The sequence below is a fragment of the Leuresthes tenuis genome, unplaced genomic scaffold, assembly GCF_036924035.1.
Source record: "Leuresthes tenuis unplaced genomic scaffold, fLeuTen1.0.hap1 SCAF_16, whole genome shotgun sequence".
NCBI lineage: Eukaryota > Metazoa > Chordata > Actinopteri > Atheriniformes > Atherinopsidae > Leuresthes > Leuresthes tenuis.
In genome coordinates this window covers 33,253,620-33,274,016 of record NW_027325370.1, presented here as the reverse complement: position 1 = coordinate 33,274,016, position 20,397 = coordinate 33,253,620, and positions in this window count along the sequence as shown.

The following is a 20,397-nucleotide window of genomic DNA, read 5'->3' as shown; positions in this document are numbered from 1 at the left end:
TGAACGAACTGTTGTGCCTACTGCTCTTCAGCCTTTTAAATGAAACGTAGAATTTGAAACGTGACAAATGAACGAAGACCCAAGGAGTTGAGTCGTAAACGAATCAATACTGTTTCCTGTGCGAGGACCCGTCAGCCGAGGAGTTGAGTCATGAACGAATCAATACTGTTTCCTGTGCGAGGACCCGTCACCCGAGGAGTTGAGTCGTGAACGAATCAATACTGTTTCCTGTCCTGCTGACTGAGCTTATGAAGCTGCCGCCTGCCATGTCGTGAGGAAGGGTACTGTATGAAAATGAACGAATCACTCACTGAGACAACTCGTTACTCCCGAGTCATATAAAAAATTAGTTCATATTGAACGAATCGCTCATGAACGACACATCACTATCTATTTGACGAGTTATGCATGAATTCGGATTTTGCAATAAAATTAATTCCTTCTCTCAAACCAAGTTCAAACTGCTTTGTCCTTCATATTTATCTACTTCTAATCTAGTTTCAACAATAAACAACACTGTATTTTGTAGTATGAAAAAGAACCAGACCTAATTTTCAGCAATAAGCTTCTCTCGAGGAGATATGAAGGAATATAGATTTTGCTATAAAATGAAATCCTTCTATCGAACTGACTTAAAACGGTTTGTCCTTATTTCTTCACTTCTGATGAAGTTTCAACAATAAACAACAAACTTTGTATTATGAGAAAGAACCAGACTCATTCTTCAGGAATCCGAAAATAAGCTCTATTTGACGAGTTATGCACGAATTCGGATTCTCCTATAAAATGAATTCCTTAACTCAAACCAAGTTAAGACTGCTTTGTACTTCAAATTTATTCATGTCTAATCAAGTTTCAACGATAAACAACGTTGTACTTTGTAGAATGAGAAAGAACTTCTTCAGCAATGAGCATCTCTCGACATATGACGAAATACAGATTTTGCTATAAAATTAATTCCTTCTATCAGCCTGACTTAAAACTGTTTGTCCTCCTTATTTATCCACTTCAAATCAAGTTTCAACAATTAAAAAAATTTTGTAGTTTGAGAAAGAACAACTTAATCTTCAGCAATCAGTATAAAAAGAGGGTAAGACAAGGTGCAAATGCCAACCATACATCACTAAAAGGTGGAGCGGAAGTATTCGGCTGCAAGTAGGTGTGAATGTTCGACCATAATTTGTAAAAAGCGGGTAAGAAAAGGTTCAAATGCCCGACTATATATTAACAAAAGCGGGAGGAGAGGTCTTCGGATGAGAGTGGGTGAGAATTTCCAACCATAATCTATAAAATGCGGTTAAAAAAAAGGTGTGAATACCCCATAGAACACTAAAAGGTGGAGCGGAAGTGTTCGGCTGCAAGAAGGTGTGAATGTCCGACTATATTTCGTGAAAAGCAGGTGAAGCAAGGTCTGAATGCCCAACCTTACATCATCAAAAGTGAGATCAGAGGTGTTTGGCTGCAAGAAGAAGGAAGTATTCGGCTACTAAAAGGTGTGAAAGTCCTACCATGGTTTGTAAAAAGCGGGTAAGAAAAGGTGCGAATGCCCGACAATGTATGATCAAAAGAGGGAGCGGAGGTTTTCGGCTGAAAGAAGGTCTGAATGTCCAACAGTAATTTGTAAAAACCAGGGAAGAAAAGGCTCGAAAGCCCGACTATACATCATCAACAGCTGGAGCAGAGGTGTTCAGCTGCAAGAAGGTCTGAATGTCCATCAATAATTGCTAGAAAACATGAAAGAGAATTTTCGAATATCAAACCGCACATGATCATAAGCGGGAGAGGAGGTGTTCAGCTTAAAGATGGTGTGAATGTCCACCCATAATTACTGAAAAATGGGTAAGAAAAGGTGCGAATGCCCAATCATACATTGTCAAAAGCAGGTGTGAATGTCAGATCATAATTTACAAAAAGCTGATGAGAAAGGGTGAGAATGCCCGACTATACACCATCAAATGCGGGAGCGGAGGTGTTCGGCTCTGAGTAGGTGTGAATGTCCGACCATAATTGCTGAAAAATATGTTAGAAAAGGTAAGAATGCCGGACCATACATCATCAAAAGCGGGAGAGGTGGTGTTCGGCTGCAAGAAGGTGTGAGTGTTCGACTAATGTATGTAAAAAGCGGGTAAGACAAGGTGCGAATGCCTGACAATGTATGATCAAAAGCAGGAGCGGAGGTTTTCAGCTGCAAGAAGGTCTAAATGTCCATCAATAATTGCTAGAAAACATGAAAGAAAATTTTATCGAAAATCAAACCGCACATGATCATAAGTGGGAGAGGAGGTGTTCAGCTGCAAGAAGGTGTGAATGACCACCCATAATTCCTGAAAAATGGATAAAAAAAGGTGCGAATGCCCAACCATACATCATCAAAAGCAGGAGTGGATGTGTTCGGCTACAAGAAGGTGTAAATGTCCGACCAAAGTTTGTAAAAAGCAGTTAAGAAAAGGTTCGAATATCCAACCAAACATAATCAAAAGCGGGTGCAGAGCTGTTCGACTGCAAGTAGGTGTGAATTTTAGATCATAATTTGCAAAAAACTGATGAGAAAGGGTGAGAATGCCCGACTATACACCATCAAATGCGGGAGCGGAGTTGTTCGGCTGTGAGTAGGTGTGAATCTCCGACCATAATTGCTGAAAAATGTATTAGAAAAGGTAAGAATGCTGGTCCATACATCATCAAAAGCGAGAGAGGTGGTGTTCGGCTGCAAGTAGGTTTGAATGTCCAGCCATAATTACTCACAAACGGTTAAGAAAAGGTAGTTCTTGCAGCTGAACACATCCACTCCTGCTTTTGATGATGTATGGTTGGGCCTTCGCACCCTTTTTTTACCCATTTTTCAGGAATTATGGGTGGACATTCACACCTTCTTGCAGCTGAACACCTCCTCTCCCGCTTATGATCATGTGCGGTTTGATATTCGAAAATTCTCTTTCATGTTTTCTAGCAATTATTGATGGACATTCAGACCTTCTTGCAGCTGAACACCTCCGCTCCAGCTGTTGATGGTGTATAGTTGGGCTTTCGAGCCTTTTCTTCCCCGGTTTTTACAAATTATGGTTGGACATTCAGACCTTCTTGCAGCCGAAAACCTCCGCTCCCTCTTTTGATCATACATTGTCGGACATTCGCACCTTTTCTTACCCGCTTTTTACAAACCATGGTCGGACTTTCACACCTTTTAGTAGCCGAACAACTCCGCTCCCGCTATTGATTGTGTACAGTCGGGTATTTTAAACTTTTCTTACACGCTTTTTACAAACTATGGTCAGACATTCAAACCTTCTTGTAGACGAACACATCCACTCCTGCTTTTGATGATGTATGGTTGGGCATTCGAACCTACTTGTTTCCCGCTTTTCATTAATTATGGGTGGACATTCACACCTTGTCGTAGCCAAACACCTCCGCTCCCTGTTTTGATCATGTATGGTTTGACATTCGCACCTTTTCTCACCCGCTTTTTACCATGGTCGGCCATTCACAGCTTCCTCTCCACCATACTTGTATGTTGGGATATTCACACCCACTTGCATCCGAAGACCTCTGCCCCTACTTTTGTTGATATTCATTCATTCATTGTTGATAGTCATTTGATAGTGATTCGCACCTTACCCGCTTTTGGCAAACTATGGCCTTCTTGCAGCCAAACACCTCTGATCTCGCTTTTGATGATGTAAGATTGGTTATTCAGACCTTGCTTCACCTGCTTTTCACCAAATATAGTCGGACATTCACACCTTCTTGCAGCCGAACACTTCCGCTCCACCTTTTAGTGTTCTATGGGGTATTCACACCTTTTTTTCACCGCATTTTATAGATTATGGTTGGAAATTCTCACCCACTCTCATCCGAAGACCTCTCCTCCCGCTTTTGTTAATATATAGTCGGGCATTCGTTAATATATAGTCGGGCAGTCTTTTCTTACCCGCTTTTTACAAATTATGGTCAAACATTCACAGCTACTTGCAGCCGAATACTTCCGCTTCACCTGTTAGTGATGTATGGTTGGAATTTGCACCTTTTCTTACCCTCTTTTTATACTGATTGCTGAAGATTAAGTTGTTCTTTCTCAAACTCTCCTTCACACGAGAGATATATCCAATGACTGCTGAGCGCGGTTTAATTTGAAAGTACGTCAGTATGACTTCACCGCTACTCTGTCGGTCCCTTTGTAATTAATTACATGGATCATTACCTGGATTATTTTACATCTGCATGCCAAATGATCATTTGAGTGAATTTAAGTTTCAACAGAACAACAAAGCAAAAACGTGAATATGGACACAGAGGAAGAGTCAGGATCTGTCCGGTCTCCTAAAATTAACTTCATATTATAACTGTTATCCATGCAATATCAGGTAAGAAAACATTTCCCTGTTATTAAGTTAATAACCTAATGTAATGTTTGTGTTCATATCCATAGTTTAAACTCTAACGTTGTCAGACTGTTAGGTTAGCTAAATGTTTATGTTTATGTATTTAACATACGCTTTTATCCAAAGCGATTTACAAATGAAGATATAACAAGCTATATAAAAAGCTAACAATAAACTACATAGAAGGAACCCAATAGTCCGATTCTGTCAGAGGTGACTGTCAGAAAAGTTTGCTTATTATCATTATATAAAAGTCACAGCCAGAGAGGCCATTTCATATCAGAACTTCACAAGGAGAAGTTGGGAGACAAAGCGAACTGTGTTTTAAGAAGGAATGTTGTCTCCCCACTGATTGTTATCTTTATAGCTCCCCAAATAAGGAGACGACTCCAAACTCAGGAGATATGCCAGACCTGGGCACATAGAGGATTGTATGTATGTGTGTGTGTGTCACCAAATAAAAGAGCAAGGGAGGCAACCACTCGTTGGAGAACTCTTGTGAATCTGCAGAGAGAAGGTTTATGTGTTGTTCTCCCCTTGCAAGTAAAATACTGAGGCCTCTGAGGGATTTCTTGGTTTCATGCCGTTGTCTGTGAGTTAATTTTTCTAACATTTTGGTCCTTCTAGCCGGATGCCAACATTTTGTATGAGGGTTTCTACCGGGAGGGACGAAACACTGTAGACTGTGCACAGCCCGACTAGGTCGGAGGAAAGACGCACGGGGCTAAAATTCTCCGTTGGCCAGAGAAGGCCCTTTCCGGCAAAACTCTTCGCGAATGACGGCATCCAAGCGCAGTTTTACAACGGACAGTGGATGAGACCAAGAAAAAAAGCAACAGCTTTCAATTTTTTTATATTGAATACTACAACTGAGTTAGAAAAAGGAAGGAGGGTTGAAAATCCCTGCCAAAAGTAAAGTTAGAAAAAGGAAGGAGGGTTGAAAGTCCCTGCCAAAGTACGGTGGGTTTAAGTCCCAACCTTAGAAAAAGAAAGGGTGTTTATAAAATAAAAAAGACAAAAAATAAAAGAAGTGATTATGGGGTTAAAGTCCCCGCCTAAAAGAAAGGGTGTTTAGAAAATAAAAAAAGACAAAAAATAAAAGAAGTGATTAGGGGGGTTAAAGTCCCCGCCTAAAGAAAAGGGGGGTTTGAGTCCCTACCTTATGGGAAAAGGAGGGTTAAAGTCCCTACCTAAATAAAAGGGGGGTTTGCGTCCCTACCTAATGGGTACCCGGTGTTTGTAACTCTATTGTATTTGTTTTTTAATGTATTTTGTGTTTTTAAGTGTGTCAGTATTTGTTCACGTGTGCACGTGAAAGGGTGAGAGGCGCTGGTTTGAGTGTACGCGGGAGAGGGTGCAACTCGCTGTTTTGAGTGTGTGTGTGTGTGTGTGTCGGAGCCATTTTGAGCGTGTGTATGAGAGAAAGGAACGAGTGATAGGAACGGAGTTTTGTTGAAGCAGCAGAGTAACTGGGAACCTAACGGTGTCAACAAAGGTTACTGACTGTTGAAGTAGACAAACTCGGACGTTCATTAAGGATAAATATATTAATAAAATGGGAAATGTGAACGGTACAATGGACGGGGAGGGGGATCGTAAATTTATGGAGCAGCAACGCCCTGGTTCATGTCTGTACCTAAATCACTGGAAAAGAAAATGTGTTCTTTTGGGAAAATTGTCTGTCCCTCAGTGCCAAATGCTGGTGAACAAATTAAAAGATAAAGATAAAAATGAAGGTCGAAAACAGGACGGACCCAAAACCACCACTGCTAAAGTGTGGTTGGCTGAAGCTCATAACAGGAAATCAGGGGAGGAGAAAAGGTGAAAAGAAAAAGGCACAATATTTGCTGTTGTCCTTCCTGAAGATAATGAAACAACCCCACGAGCCCGGCGGGCAGATGAACCTGTCCCAGCGCTGGAACATGCTCCCCCCCGTTTCTGGTGCTTTTGCCCCGCCATATTCTTTGTACCCAGATCTGAGTGGCGCGGGAGCAGTGGGAGGGAAGTCACCGACTCCATGCCTCGTGGAGGTTATTCTCTCCGCTCATTAAGTTGTACACCGTATGAGTGGAGCAAACGAATGGGAGGTAATTTAAGTCCTTTTAATTTTACAAGTACAGATGGTCCCAGTTCGAGCCCCCAACAGGGCCACTTTCTCCCAATGGTGGAAGTTGCAAATCCTACTGCCCAGAATGATAATGATCGTACATGGACAAGCAGACGTGGTGGCCGCAGTGGCTGGAATCACATCATACAAAGACGATGCACCAAGATGTGTGCAAGAAATTAGTCTAATTCAACGATCTTGTCATTTGAATGGAGCAGAATGCCAAAGCATTATGATGGCCCTATTACAGGGTGATTGGGTGAGAGTTAGAGGGGATTGGGACCCCATGGCCCAAAGGGTGGGGAACGCCCCGCCATAGCCATTGGCACATGATAGCGCTGAGCTCACACAGCGGTGGGAGGCCCTATGTGAAAGAATCACTCACACGTTTGTGCGAAGGGCTGACTATGCTAAAATAGGCCAAACCACACAAAAAGAGGGAGAAACTGTCATAGAGTTTAGAACTCATTTTGTGCACCACCCCACAACTACTCTTCTTCAATTTATGGATCAGTTCATACATGCAGAAAAAGTGGTACAGAACAAAAAGAAGATCAGAGAAAAGAAAGCTGATGCGTTTGTGGCAGACAGCTGTGATGATTATGGGGGAGGAGATGCAGATGTGTTTTATATGGAAGGTCCAAGCTGTGACAACAGAGGACGAGGAAGAGGTAGAGGTTTCTCCAGAGGGAGAGGTAGAGGCTTCCCAGGAGGAAGGGTAAAGCTTTTAGATATAGAATGTTGGTTGTGTGGCAAGTCAGGACATCTTAGTAGAAAATGTCCTGAAAAAGAGAAATGGCAATGACTAGACAGAGAGCAGCAGAGTGCAGAAAATGGAAAGGAAGAACCACTAGTGGTGGATGAGGTGTTGGATTTATTGGATATCTGCACAATGGCTGATAGCATGCCCCAAATTACTTTACTGGTCCAAGGGAGACCATATGTGTTTTTATGTGAATCAGGAGCGTGCCGCACTGTGATGAGAGATGATTGCCACAAGTTCCCCACATCTAAAGATAGCATTTTTGTAAGATCAGGGGTGCAAAAGAAATGTCCACCAAAATAAAGATAGAATTTCAAGAACGAGGTGAAAGTTCCTGGGGACAGGTGGTTCTCTCTCCAGCTTGCCCCTTTAATCTTTTGGGAATAGATTTTATGGAAAAAAATTGCCATATAACTAGCAGAAAATGGGGGCATGGTGGCACGTCAATATGCAGAGGTCTTTGTTATACAAGGCTCAGGGGAGCCAAACTATCACTGGTCCTTCAACTTACCAAATGTCGATGTAGCAGTCACTGCAAAGCAGCTCGCTGATCTAACAGCTGAAGTCACTCGTTGCCCAAAGAGCACCTCTCCCCCAGGGGGTTATCATGTCACTGTGAGCTTTAAGAAAACCTTTGGTCCAGATTATGCATTTGACAAGGCTTTTTGTCGATTAGGCCCGCAAAGAGTTGTTCTTACTGCATGTTATTGGAAAGAAGACAACTGTTTTTGTTTATGTACTCTTACCCGGGAAATGAACAAATCGGTGCAATATGGGAAGACACCACATGTATCTATGGCCATAAATGGCTGGACAGACTGGAAACATTTGAACCAATCAGCATTATATGTCAAAGACGTCACAGACTGGAGACCTGATGAGCAGAAAGGCTGGCAGTTCAGCCCCTCAACACAGTGTTATAGGAAACTGTTAAACTGGGTAGTAACATGTTCCCCACAAACACATTTGGAGGAACAGTCTGCGTGAATTATGACCCTCACTGCAGAACAAGATCAGGTTTTAGAATCACTGCCATCCACACTATGGTCCCAAGGCAACGCTAATGTGGGACTGATAAAAGGTGTGGAGCTTGTTATTATTAGGCCAAGGAGAGAACACAGGCCTAAAGCACGACAATATCCCCTGAATTACAGGGTTTAAAAGACATGCAACAACAAGCACCAGACAGCAAAAGAACTCTGTGGTGCAATAAAGGAGCAATTTTGAAAGATGACTGACACCTGACCGTTTGGAAAACCAATCTTGCTAAAGTCCATGTATAAATGGGCAGCAATTGTGGCACATGGGCCTTGCCATGTGTCAACAGGAGGGATTAACAGTATAATAGAACATTATATACATTATATTACCACTTATTAAAAAAAAAATTGTCCAGAAGTACTGTTTGGTAATAATTGATGCATTTTCTAAATGGGTAGAAATAGTTCCATGTCATTCAGTAGATGCCCTGATAGTAGAAAAGCCTTATGCAAAAGAATAACACCTACTTTTGGGATTCCACAGATTATCAGGAGTGAAAATGGAAGTCATTTTGTGAATGAAGTGATCCAAAGATAGAAGACCACTTCTACATAAACTTGAAAAAAAAACAATGTGGTTATCACTCCCAGAGTGCAGGGCTAGTGGAAGGAACTAATGGAACAATTAAGCTGAAACTGAGGAAAGCAATGGAAGAAACAGGGAGAAACTGGACTTAGTTCAGCTAAGCATTAGGATAACTCCCACACAAGGTCAATCTTTAACTCGAAATAATGTATGGAAGACCATATTCTATCCCAGACCTAGCTAAACTGCATGCCACCAGTATGAGGATGACGACACTGTCATGGAAAATTAATTCTTATATGCATTGTATTGAGTGTTACTGTGCATGAACTGCAAATGACTGAGCTGCAAGGTACTACCCTGCCCTGTTTTTCTTAAATTCCTCTTTACAATGGTGGGCTTGTTATAATGAGATAGCTGCACTTTAAGGGGGACAGGGTTAGGCTGGTATTTACGACTGTGTGACTGACTCTGTGCATTACTAAATTTCCCCAACAACACTCCAGCAAGTTATATGAAAAGGATGTTCGAAACAGAAGATATAAGTCAATATAATAATGTTCCGAATGAGACTTTGCCATTACAGGTTGGAGCAGAGCTTAATATCGGAGACTGGGTCTTCACAAAGGTGATAAAGAGGAAGGCGTGGAACAAACCGAGCTGGGAAGGCCCATTCCAGATCCAAACACCTCAACCGCTGTCAAGGTTGAGAGATGTGATACTTGGATACACTAGAGCCATTGTAAGAGGTACTCTTTGCCTTCCCCTGACTGCTAGAGAGGGGAAGTCCAGCTACAGAGTGGGTGTGTAGATCCTGGTAAACTCAACGCTGGTGAAGCAGGGACATCTCTCTGGCACTTAGCAGGGCAAGAGGCAGAGAGCACCAGAGAAGAGAGGAAAAGAAGAAAAAAAAAAGAAAGGTTCAAAGTGGTTGTTGGTAGCAGGACTGGTCATAATTCTCTTTGTGGTTCTGCCTATTTTAGGTTGGGAGACCTACGAGAGATTGAAAAAAAAACAGGTCCATCAGGGCCCTGTTAAGCAGCAAAGGAAGTTGTGAAGCAGGGAAGGTGTAAACCTTCAGAACTAAATGGAATGTGTGTCACTAGGAGAATCATCAGGAGAATCTATAACCTTCTTTCCTGGCTGAAAAAGGAGGAGCGTGTTCAAACGTCTAATACCTAAGAACACAGCACCAGGCGGATCTTTAACAAAGCGTCATATCTGAAGAATTGAAGGAGCATTCAGGAGTTGACACTTCTATATGGTCTAACATGATGAATATGATTGGAAGATATCGTGCCATGATTCTATCACTTATGATGACTGTTGCAGTATTTACTGCAATATTGGTAGTGTGCCTGTGTTGTTGTGTGCCTTGTCTCTGTTCTCTATGTACCAGGTTGGTGGTCCATACCATAGAGGGATGTCCTTCTGAGTTCAGAGCATTGCTTCTCCAGGAGGACGAAGTAGATGAAGAATATCATCCGGACCTATATCCAATCCAATATCCAGTGACAGAGTAGAGATAGGGTGCAGGCATAGAAGGAAGTGCAGAAAGATAAAGTGCAACGATAGAGGGAGTAGGTAAGAACAAGGTAAGTGCTAGGATAGGAGGTGCTCTCTGAAGAGCTGGGTTTTCAAGAGTTTCTTGAAGATAGACAGGGATGCCCCTGTTCTGGTAGTGCTCGGTAGGTCATTCCACCATTGTGGGACGACACATGAAAAGAGTTTGGATTGTCTTAGGCGCGGTGTAGGCACTGCAAGACGACGATCCTGGGACGAACGGAGGGACCGAGTTGTGACATAAGCCTTTGCAAGAGTATTCAAGTAGATGGGAGCAGTTCCATTAAGCACTTTGTAGGCTAACATCAGTGACTTGAATTTGATGCGGGCGGCTAAGGGTAGCCAGTGGAGTTCAATGAACAGAGGGGTGACGTGTGTTCTTTTAGGCTGATCGAAGACCAGACGCGCCGCCGCGTTCTGGACCATCTGCAGAAGTTTCACAGTACAGGCTGGGAGACCAGTTAGGAGAGCATTGCAGCAGGCAAGGCGGGAGATGACCATGGCCTGCACCAAGAGTTGGGTGGCATGTTGGGTTAGGTATGGTCTGATCTTTCTTATGTTTAGTAATGCAAAGCGGCATGAACGAGCAACCGAGGTAACGTGATCTTTGAAGGTTAGTTGGTCATCAATCATGACACCCAAGTTTCTAGCAACCTTTGATGGAGCAAGAGATAGGGATTCAGTTTGGATGCAGATGCTGTGGTGTATGGTTGGTTTGGCTGGGAAGACAAGTAGTTCAATTTTTGGGAGGTTAAGTTGGATATGATGGGCTTTCATCCATGTTGATATGTCAGAGAAACAGTCTGAGATTCGTGCTGAGACTGTGTGGTCGTCAGGTGGGAATGACAGATAGAGCTGGGTATCATCAGCATAACTTTGGTATTAGAAGCCATGTGATCGGATGATCTGTCCCAGTGAGTTGGTGTATATGGCAAAGAGAAGAGGTCCCAGTACTGAACCTTGGGGGACCCTTGTGGCGAGGTGGTGCGCTGCAGAAGTGTGACCAAGCCAGGATACTTTGTAAGACCGACCAGTGAGGTATGATTCAAACCAGGAGTGTGCTCTCCCTGTGATGCCCATGCTAGAGAGTATGGACAAAAGGATACTGTGGTTGACAGTGTCAAATGCAGCTGATAAGTCAAGCAGGATAAGTACAGAGGACTTAGCTGTCGCTCTGGCTTCTTTTAAGGCTTCTGTCACAGACAACAGAGCCATTTCGGTGGAGTGTCCACTTTTAAACCCAGTTTGGTTTGGGACAAGGAGGTTGTTATGTGAGAGGTAATCAGTGACCCGCTTAAAGACCGCCCTTTCAATGATTTTGGACAGAAACTGGAGGAGAGAGACCGGCCGATAATTCTCTACATGAGTTGGAGGGAGGAAAGGTTTCTTGAGCAGCGGTGTAACCTGAGCTTGCTTGAATGTGGTAGGAAATGTGCCCGATGTCAATGAAACATTAATCACATGCGTGACTGCTGCAGTTACAGTAGGAGCAATGGATTGGAGAAGATTAGTAGGGACGGGGTCCAGCGGGCATGTATTAGGATGACTACATGTGAGAAGTTTAGACACACTGACAGTAGCGCCTGGAGTTTAGCTAGATCTGCAGGATCTTTTGACTTGTGCCATTTCCATTCGGCAGCTCTGAGATTGGTGCGCAATGCTCGGAGAGTATCATTAAGCCAGGGGTGAGACTGGGAGGATCGGGTGGGTTTGGTGGATAGAGGACACAGACTATCCAGAGATGAGCTCAGTGTAGAGCAAAGGGATTCCGTGGCATCATTAACCTGAAAAGAGGAGAATGTGCTGGAGGTTGGAAGAGCGGAGGCAACAACGGAGGAGAAGCGGGTGGGCGACAGGTTGCGGAGATTGCGGCGGAAGGAAACCATAGGGGTAGAAGCAGATGGTCTTCTCGGGAGACTCACTCTGAACTGAATGAAATAGTGGTCAGAGAAATGCAGAGGTGTGACAGACTCTGTGGCATTGTTTCTTGTGAAAATGAGATCTAGCACTTTGTCAGCTTTATGGGTCGGAGGACTGCTGAGCAGTTGTAGCTCAAACGAGTGCATTAGTGTCAGAAAATCAGAAGAGTTAGGACTGTCAAGGTGGATGTTCATGTCACCAAGGACAATTATGGGACAGTCATGCTCCGGGATAGAAGAGAGCAAGGTGTCTAGTTAATTTAGAAAGTCACCGAGTTGTCCTGGTGGGAGATATACGACAATCGTATAGATTTTGACCGGCGCAGTTACCAAGATGGCGTGGTATTCAAAGGTATTGTATTTAGCATCAGGTAGCAGTTGGGTGTATTTCCATTTGTTGGAAATGAGCATGCCTGTTCTACCACCTCTCCCAGATGTACGAGAGGTATGGGAGAATGAGTGGTTGGTTGAAAGTGCAGCCGGGGTAGTTTTCAGGCTTAAGGGACAGGTGGTTGGCATAAGCCATGATGAAATCTGCTTTGCTTACCGCTGATTGGCAATTCCACAACCCCACAGACAAGGGTGTGTCACAAAGTGAAGTGGGCTTTAGAGAGCGGAGGTTGTTAAGGTTGCGGTGGCGTTTGGTTGTGTGAAACCTTCTATGCGAGCCGGAGACAACAGGAATGGGTTTGAGGCACATTTTAAAGCAGGTGGTGAGGCCAGAGTGACATGGATGAGGCAAGTAGGACAGGTTTGCCTTGTTCAGTGGCCTTGCTCGGTGGACACGCGCAGGTAGATACGCTAGTCTTTACCCAAGAATGTCTTCACACGAGAATGGCTGACGCTTCAGGCGCCACCCCTTCCTTTATGCGCACAATTGGACACAGCCGTTCATGTGTTGGCTAATTGCACTAGGCTGAGACCGCCCACCGAGAGTTAACCAACAATTGTTTTCAGAGAGGGGAGTGACCGCCCGTTCACAGCACCTGAATACTCTGATTGCTTTGCGATGGCCCAACCGAGGCTACTAGGCAACAGGTTTCACCCACGGATGGGTTTTGATCATTTTCGCAACAACAACAGATATTGAATTTGGCAAGAAGCTTAGAAAAAACTTACACTAGCAGACACACAGTTCTTTCTGTGCAGTTCTGATGCTGAGTAATTAAATGATGTTACAGATAACTTAACAGGTACGTTAACGAGCTTGTGAAGCTCGACATGATTCACGCTAGTAAAAGACAACGTTACTACTGAGTGTGCTTTTAGTCGTGATGGTTTGCTTGTTCTGTTTACAGGCAGAAAATCTTTGTCATACCATTAACGATATGTTACTAACATTACAGACATGTGTTGCTCAGCTCAGTAATAACCTTACATTGTTATAATGTAATTGTACTTGCTTGTGTAATAACTGTGGTGGTTTTGGTGAAAGGTAACAGTCTTACTGCCGTCTGAAAATATCAATTTAAAAGTTATAATGTAACCTAACTTCTGGTCACAATGTGTGTCTTTATGTTGTCTTTTATGTCTTTTGTAAACACTTTGCCATAATCTTTTACTGTATTATAGAAGAGCAACGGAGTTATGTAGCTAATGTTAGCGTGCTTTAATTAAATTGTACCTTTTAACTTTCTTCTCCTTCGTCACTATGGTCGATCTTCCATAGTCGACCCCTATCCCACAGGTCGAGACCCCTTAATGGCCTGGCCATCTTCTGTTGAGAACTTGCATTTCTCTCTTGCATGTGTTTCGAAGTTTGCAGTGCGTTTTTCTCTTGTTTTCTCGTGTTTTGAAGTTTGCTTCGTGTGTGCTCCGGTCATTTTTTTGTTGCCGCATTTTTCTCTTGCAGCGCTTTACTGTTGGATTCGTTTTGCTGTTTGCAACGCATTTGCACGTGTTGGCCATCGTAAATAACAGCCTCATTCAAGTCTACCAATTTTCGAGCAGTATCTATCCTCCTAAAATGCAACAATGTTTTTGTTTTGAGACACTTAGCAGCTACTAGCTGAGCAGTTACTAGCCGTGTTAGCAGCTATGTTGCTAAGTGTCTCCAAATGAAACGGAACCTAGGGCAGCCAGTCTACTGTCAGCTCCACTGAGCGGAGCCAACACAATGTAAGGCGGTGTAATATAATGTAAACATGTAGAATTTTGTACTGTTTTGGCACCTGCATTTCACAAAATGGTATTACAAGTTAAGCAGAATGGCAGATTATCCCCACACATGAACTCTGCTAACATTATCTTGCTACAGAAACCAGGAAAAGACCCCATACTTCCATCCAGCTACCGCCCAATATCTCTAATAAATGCAGACCTCAAAATAATTTGCAAAGCCCTTGCCAAAAGAATCGAAAAAATAACTCCACTTATAATACATCCTGACCAGACAGGTTTTATAAAGGGTAGACACTCATCCACTAACACTCGCAGGCTAATTAATCTCATAGACTATTCAACAACCTGGAAACCACAATAGTCTCTCTAGATGCAGAAAAAGCATTTGATCGAGTGAACTGGAAATTTTTATTCGCAGCGTTAAACAAATTTGGGTTTGGGTCACACTTCATCAACTGGATAAGGATATTATATAGCTCCCCAAATGCGTGTGTCAGGACAAATGATCAAACCTCTCCAAGCTTCAGTCTGCAGAGAGGTACAAGACAGGGTTGCCCACTTTCTCCCTCACTTTTTGCTATTTTCATCGAACCTTTAGCAGCTGCTATCAGACAAGATAGAAATATTAAAGGCATCCAACCCCAAAATATTGAGCATAAAATAAGTCTTTATGCTGATGATGTTTTACTTTTCCTTCAGAACTCTCAAACGTCTCTCACTCACACGATCACACTCATAAATAAATTCTCAGCACTTTCTGACTACTCTATCAATTGGTCTAAGACCACAGTTCTGCCCATTAATTGTAGAGTCCAGAATATACCTGTGATCCCTTTACAGTCAGGAAATATTAGATATTTAGGCATAAACATTTCCTCCAGGCTCTCAGAGCTAACAAAGCTAAATTATGTGCAATTATTAAAGACAGTAGAGGACAATCTCTCTCGTTGGAAGTCCTTACCTATATCACTTATGGGGAGAGTTACAACCATTAAAATGATGATACTACCAAAAGTTAATTATTTGTTCTCAATGATCCCCATAAAACCATCTGCTACTTGGTTTAAGTCACTAGATTCATGCATCTCCAAATTTCTGTGGAAAAACAAAAACAAACCACCATGTATTAGTTTAAAAACCCTACAGAAGACCAAGGACTGTGGTGGATTAGATTTATCTAATTTTCAGCACTATTCCTTAACCAATAAGTTACAGTATATATCAAAATGGTTTAAACCTAGCCCAATAGATGAACCATGGATAAATATAGAACAAGCATTGTGTTATAATCTGGAAATCTCTGACCTGCCACTTATTAGTCAAAACGTAAAAAATCACAAATATTTCAAAAGCATTAACATCAGCACCTCTCTGACAGCCTGGTGGGAATTTCTTAAAATAACAAAGTCCTCACTTGTCCCGTGTAAGCTTACACCCATCTGGAACAATCCTGACATACTGCAAAACAAAAAAATGCTAAACTTTACTCTGTGGAAGATCAAGGGAATCAAACATCTGGAACATATAATCCAAAATGGAAATTTTATTTCATTTGATGAGCTCATATCACAATATGAGATAGGCAGCAAAAAATTCCTGGAATATCAATAACTTAAGTCTATAATAACAAAGAAATATATCCTCCACCAACCAGACTTACAACTCCCGACTAGGGTAGCAGAATTTCTAAGCATCTGCACCCCAAAACTACTATCAAAAATATATAAATTATTGTCTAAGATAGATTACACAATGTCTCTTCCATCCTCAAATGGGAGGCAGATTTATCCATCAGTTCTAGTCATAGCTTCTGGCCACAAATATGTTTGAACACCTTCAGAATGACTCGAAATCCTAATTTACAGCTCATACAATACAAAATCCTTCATAGAACACACTATACGGGACAAAGGATCTTCAGGATGGGTCTAACACACTCAAACATCTGCTCACATTGCACAGATAACACACCTGATGATTATGCACACGCTTTGTGGTTTTGTGTGCCTGTCCAGATGTTCTGGCTTGAAGTCTGTGAGGACCTATCAACATGGCTAAAGTGCATGCCCCACACTGTGCATACTGGGTGACTTAGACAACATCAACATGGAAATTAACTCAGCACACATGGTTCTCACAGTGTTATGTATCGCAAAGAAAACTATTCTCATGAACTGGAAAGCGAAGAACAATCTGTGTATCAACCAGTTTAGAAATTTTCTTTTAGATTATATTAGCATGGAAACAATGTCTGCCTCCTCAAAACATCAATTGGCTGAATTTCATTCTCTCTGGTCCCCTCTGATTAGCTTTATCACATAGTGGTGGTGGTGGGTTGCTGTCCCGTCGCTCTGGGCGGTTGGGTGTGTGCTGGGGGGGGCTGTGTGGCTTCGGGCGTCTGGTGGTCTCTCGGGTCGTGGGGACCGGGTTGTTCATTGCTGGGGGGGACTGTGTGTCGGGCTTGGAGGGCAGTTTTGGGGGCTTGCGGGTGGGGCTGTCTTGCGGTGTGGGGCGGGGTCCCTTAGGGGCCTTGGGGTGGTGGCTGCTGGCTCTATGCCGGGTGGCCGGGCCGCTCTGGCGTGGGTGGTGGTGCTGGGCCTGGGCCCTGGTGGCTGGGCGCTGCCTTGCGCCTGGAGGGGGGGCCCTGCCTGTGCCTGAGGGGGCTGGGTTGCCCTGGACGCGCCACAGTATAGGTGGGTTGGTGCAGGTCCTGGTGCCGGGCTTGTTGCTCTGGGACTTCCAAGGTGTCTGCAGATGGTTGTTTTTTTTTCAGGGTGTTGGGGCATAGGGTGGGGGGGGGGGGGGGGTGCTTTTCCCCTGTTATGGGGGGTCCTGGGGGGGCCTGGGTGATGGGTGTGACCGGGTGGTTTGTTTGTTTGTTTTTTGTTGTTGTTTGTTTGTTTTTTGTAGAGGTCCTCCAGGGTGGGGTTGGGTTGAGTGGGGTGGGGCGGGATGGGTACCTTCTGGGGGTACAGTAGCTCCCGGAATATGGTCGCTGCAGGCCCTGAGCCTGGTGGACATCAGGCCTTCCTGCCCTGTGTTGGCTCCCAGGTAGCGAGGATGCCTATTGCAGCCAGCCCCTGGCTCCCGGAGGGCCTCTGCCCTATGCTTATGGGGGCTCTTTCCGGGGGCTTCCTCTGCAGTCTTCTGGGTGGATGCGTGGTTGCCCCTGCGGTGGGCTTCCTGGGTTCTGTGCTCTGTGGGGGCTGCTGGTGGCCTGGGTCTTGTGGCCCTCTCTGCCTGCTTCTGATTGCTTGGGGGGGGCTGTGGATTGTGGCCCTGTACGCTTAAGTACAGTTAAGTCTGGCCTGGGTAAAATCTAGAAATGATTTATTTTACCCGTGCTTTTGCTACTGAGAGTGCATCTGCTTGTGCACATGGAAATATTTCAGTCCATTTGGTAAAAACCTCTGTTGTCACTGAGCAGAATCGTTTCCCTTAACATTAATTTAGTTAAATGAAATCTACATAATAATGAAATCCAAACAAATATGTTGAAAAAGATACACTGGCTTAGGGAATTATCTTCGTTTTGGTCTTAGATTGCCCTGTGGATTGTATTTTGCACATATTTGACCTGCTAGACAAAACTTTATTAATTTATTTATTCTTAAATAATTTACCAATAATGCTGTAAAAACCTTCATTATTGCTTTCATCCCTCCTGTTGAAACATGACATTTTTAAACAAATTCTTTGGCAGTATGGTTTTCCTTCCGGTCATTCATACGAGTCTATTGTAGATGGCAATTGAATAACATCTAATAATGCCAAAATATTTGTAGTTTATACATTTAGCTGTGGATGTCAACATACCTGTTTTTCCAATGCTGTGTTAACACATGTACAGTTGAGAAGGCATACTGACTGTCAGTGTAAACGTTAACAACCTTTTTGTTATTTCATTTACAAGCTTCAGTTAAAGCTACCAATTCGACTGCTTGAAAAGAGTAATTTTTTGGTAGTGGTTGTTTTGATAAAACTTCAGTTTCTGTTACTACTGCAAATCCTGTAGCATTTGTGCCATCATAGTTTTTTGCTTGACCTGTCGAATAAATATAGTTATTTCTGCATTTTCATAACGTATATCAGTTAAGTCTGGCCTGGGTAAAACACTGATGGTTATTTCTGACATGTAATCACAAGGCTTTCCATCTGTGGGGTAGGTAGCAGTGTGGATGGATTAAGTGTAGCACATCTCTCGACAACAAGGTGTGGCTGTGAAAGAAGAACAGTTATGTAGGAGAGATGTCTGGTAAAGATATTTTGTTAAGTAACCATATCACAGCCACTGCATGAGGTACCTTAAGTGTTAATGGGTGAAATAACACCATAATTGTTGATGCCTGCACTGCCAATTGTTTCTGGCCATTGATTCAAAAGTACGATCTCGTCACTTTTTCCCCCTTTCAGTGGACACTGGCCCCTAATTACCGCAATTCAGCAGGGGGTCTTTCATTAGGAGTACTGGACTCCCCCGTGCACGGTTTCAGCTCCGACCCTGGACAGCGGAAAAAACGTCGAGATCTGGTTTGAGGACCCAATTGTTGAGAAAATTCTCTCAATGAGACTCAGAGTTGCTGGAGTCAGTTAATGCAAAGGTTTAATCTTGCAGCAAGCTCAAGAATGTTTGTGTGTATGGGTGTATGGGTGTATGTGTGCGAACGTGTGTGTGAGTTTGTGTGTGTGAGAGTTTAAAGAACCTGTTATCCACAGGCAGGTCTTAACTAGTATGGCACGGGTCCAGCCTGTCTCATCTTTTTTGGAAGGTCCAACGCTCGGCCGTAACCATTCTGTCTGTTTGGACTCTCACATACATTCGGTTAATCATAGAAAAACGAGAACAAAACGTTTTAGCCCTTAAATTCATAAAACAGACATGGTGCAGTTATTTCCATTCTAGAAAATAAGAGTAATCACCTCAGCTGATCATAAACCAAGTTTTGCTCTTGAACCAAGCTTCTAAACTCTTCACCTTTTTCATTTCTCAGTTAGTATTCACTTTAAAACTGATTAAAAGAAAAAATAAATGAATGCCTATCAACAAATGTGGGATCTAAACTCTAGTGCTTCCTCTAAAATAATTTCCTTTCTCAATTCAGAAATGTGTGTGTAAGTCACAACACCTGTGACACCGAAACGGCTTTCTTTTCTCTCTTTTCTCTACACTCTGCACTGTGAACACACACACCAAATCAGAAAGGCTTTTTTCTCTCTTTTCTACATTATGGACTGTGGGGACACAAAACCGCTCTCTCTTTTTTTTTTTTGATTGTGTGCCAGGGCGTGGTCTCATGTATTAGATTATGCTTAAGATACGAATGGGTTTATCAGTCACATCAGAATCCATACATACTGATCCTCCCGTAATAAAATGGTCGGATCTTATCAAACACACTTTGTTTCTTGTAACAATCAAGTCAGCGAAACAGCGTATCGTCAAGACTCAGTCAGTACACGTCAAGACACTGAATCAAGTTTGCCACAAGAACTCATAAGTTTGGCAAGTGTTGCTCTGCCGTCAGCAATCATACACCCATTTTATTTTCGTGAGACATGTGCAGGCACCTGTTCATCTACTGTTCTATCACTATGAATTAGTTTATCTATTGTCAATAAGGATACTTCTACAACTACTATCAAAGTATGTCTGGACTTCTTATGTTGTCAGTTGCTATATATGAATAAGTGGGTAGCTACTGACAAGCATTAAGCATGTCACACAGCCCAAACATATAACATTTCAGGACACACCACACAGTTAACAACCACAGTGAAGCGTGTCAAAGCCCAAACATGTAACATTCAACAGGACACTTACACAACACATTCAAATCAAACAGTCAGACAACATACAAGAACATATACCCCAGCCGGCATTGCTCCTTGGCTATTTTCCTACAGCTCACTATGTGTGCGCACACCTTTATTCACAAACTCTTCAACTTATACTCTTTTACCGAAGCTGCTACAGCT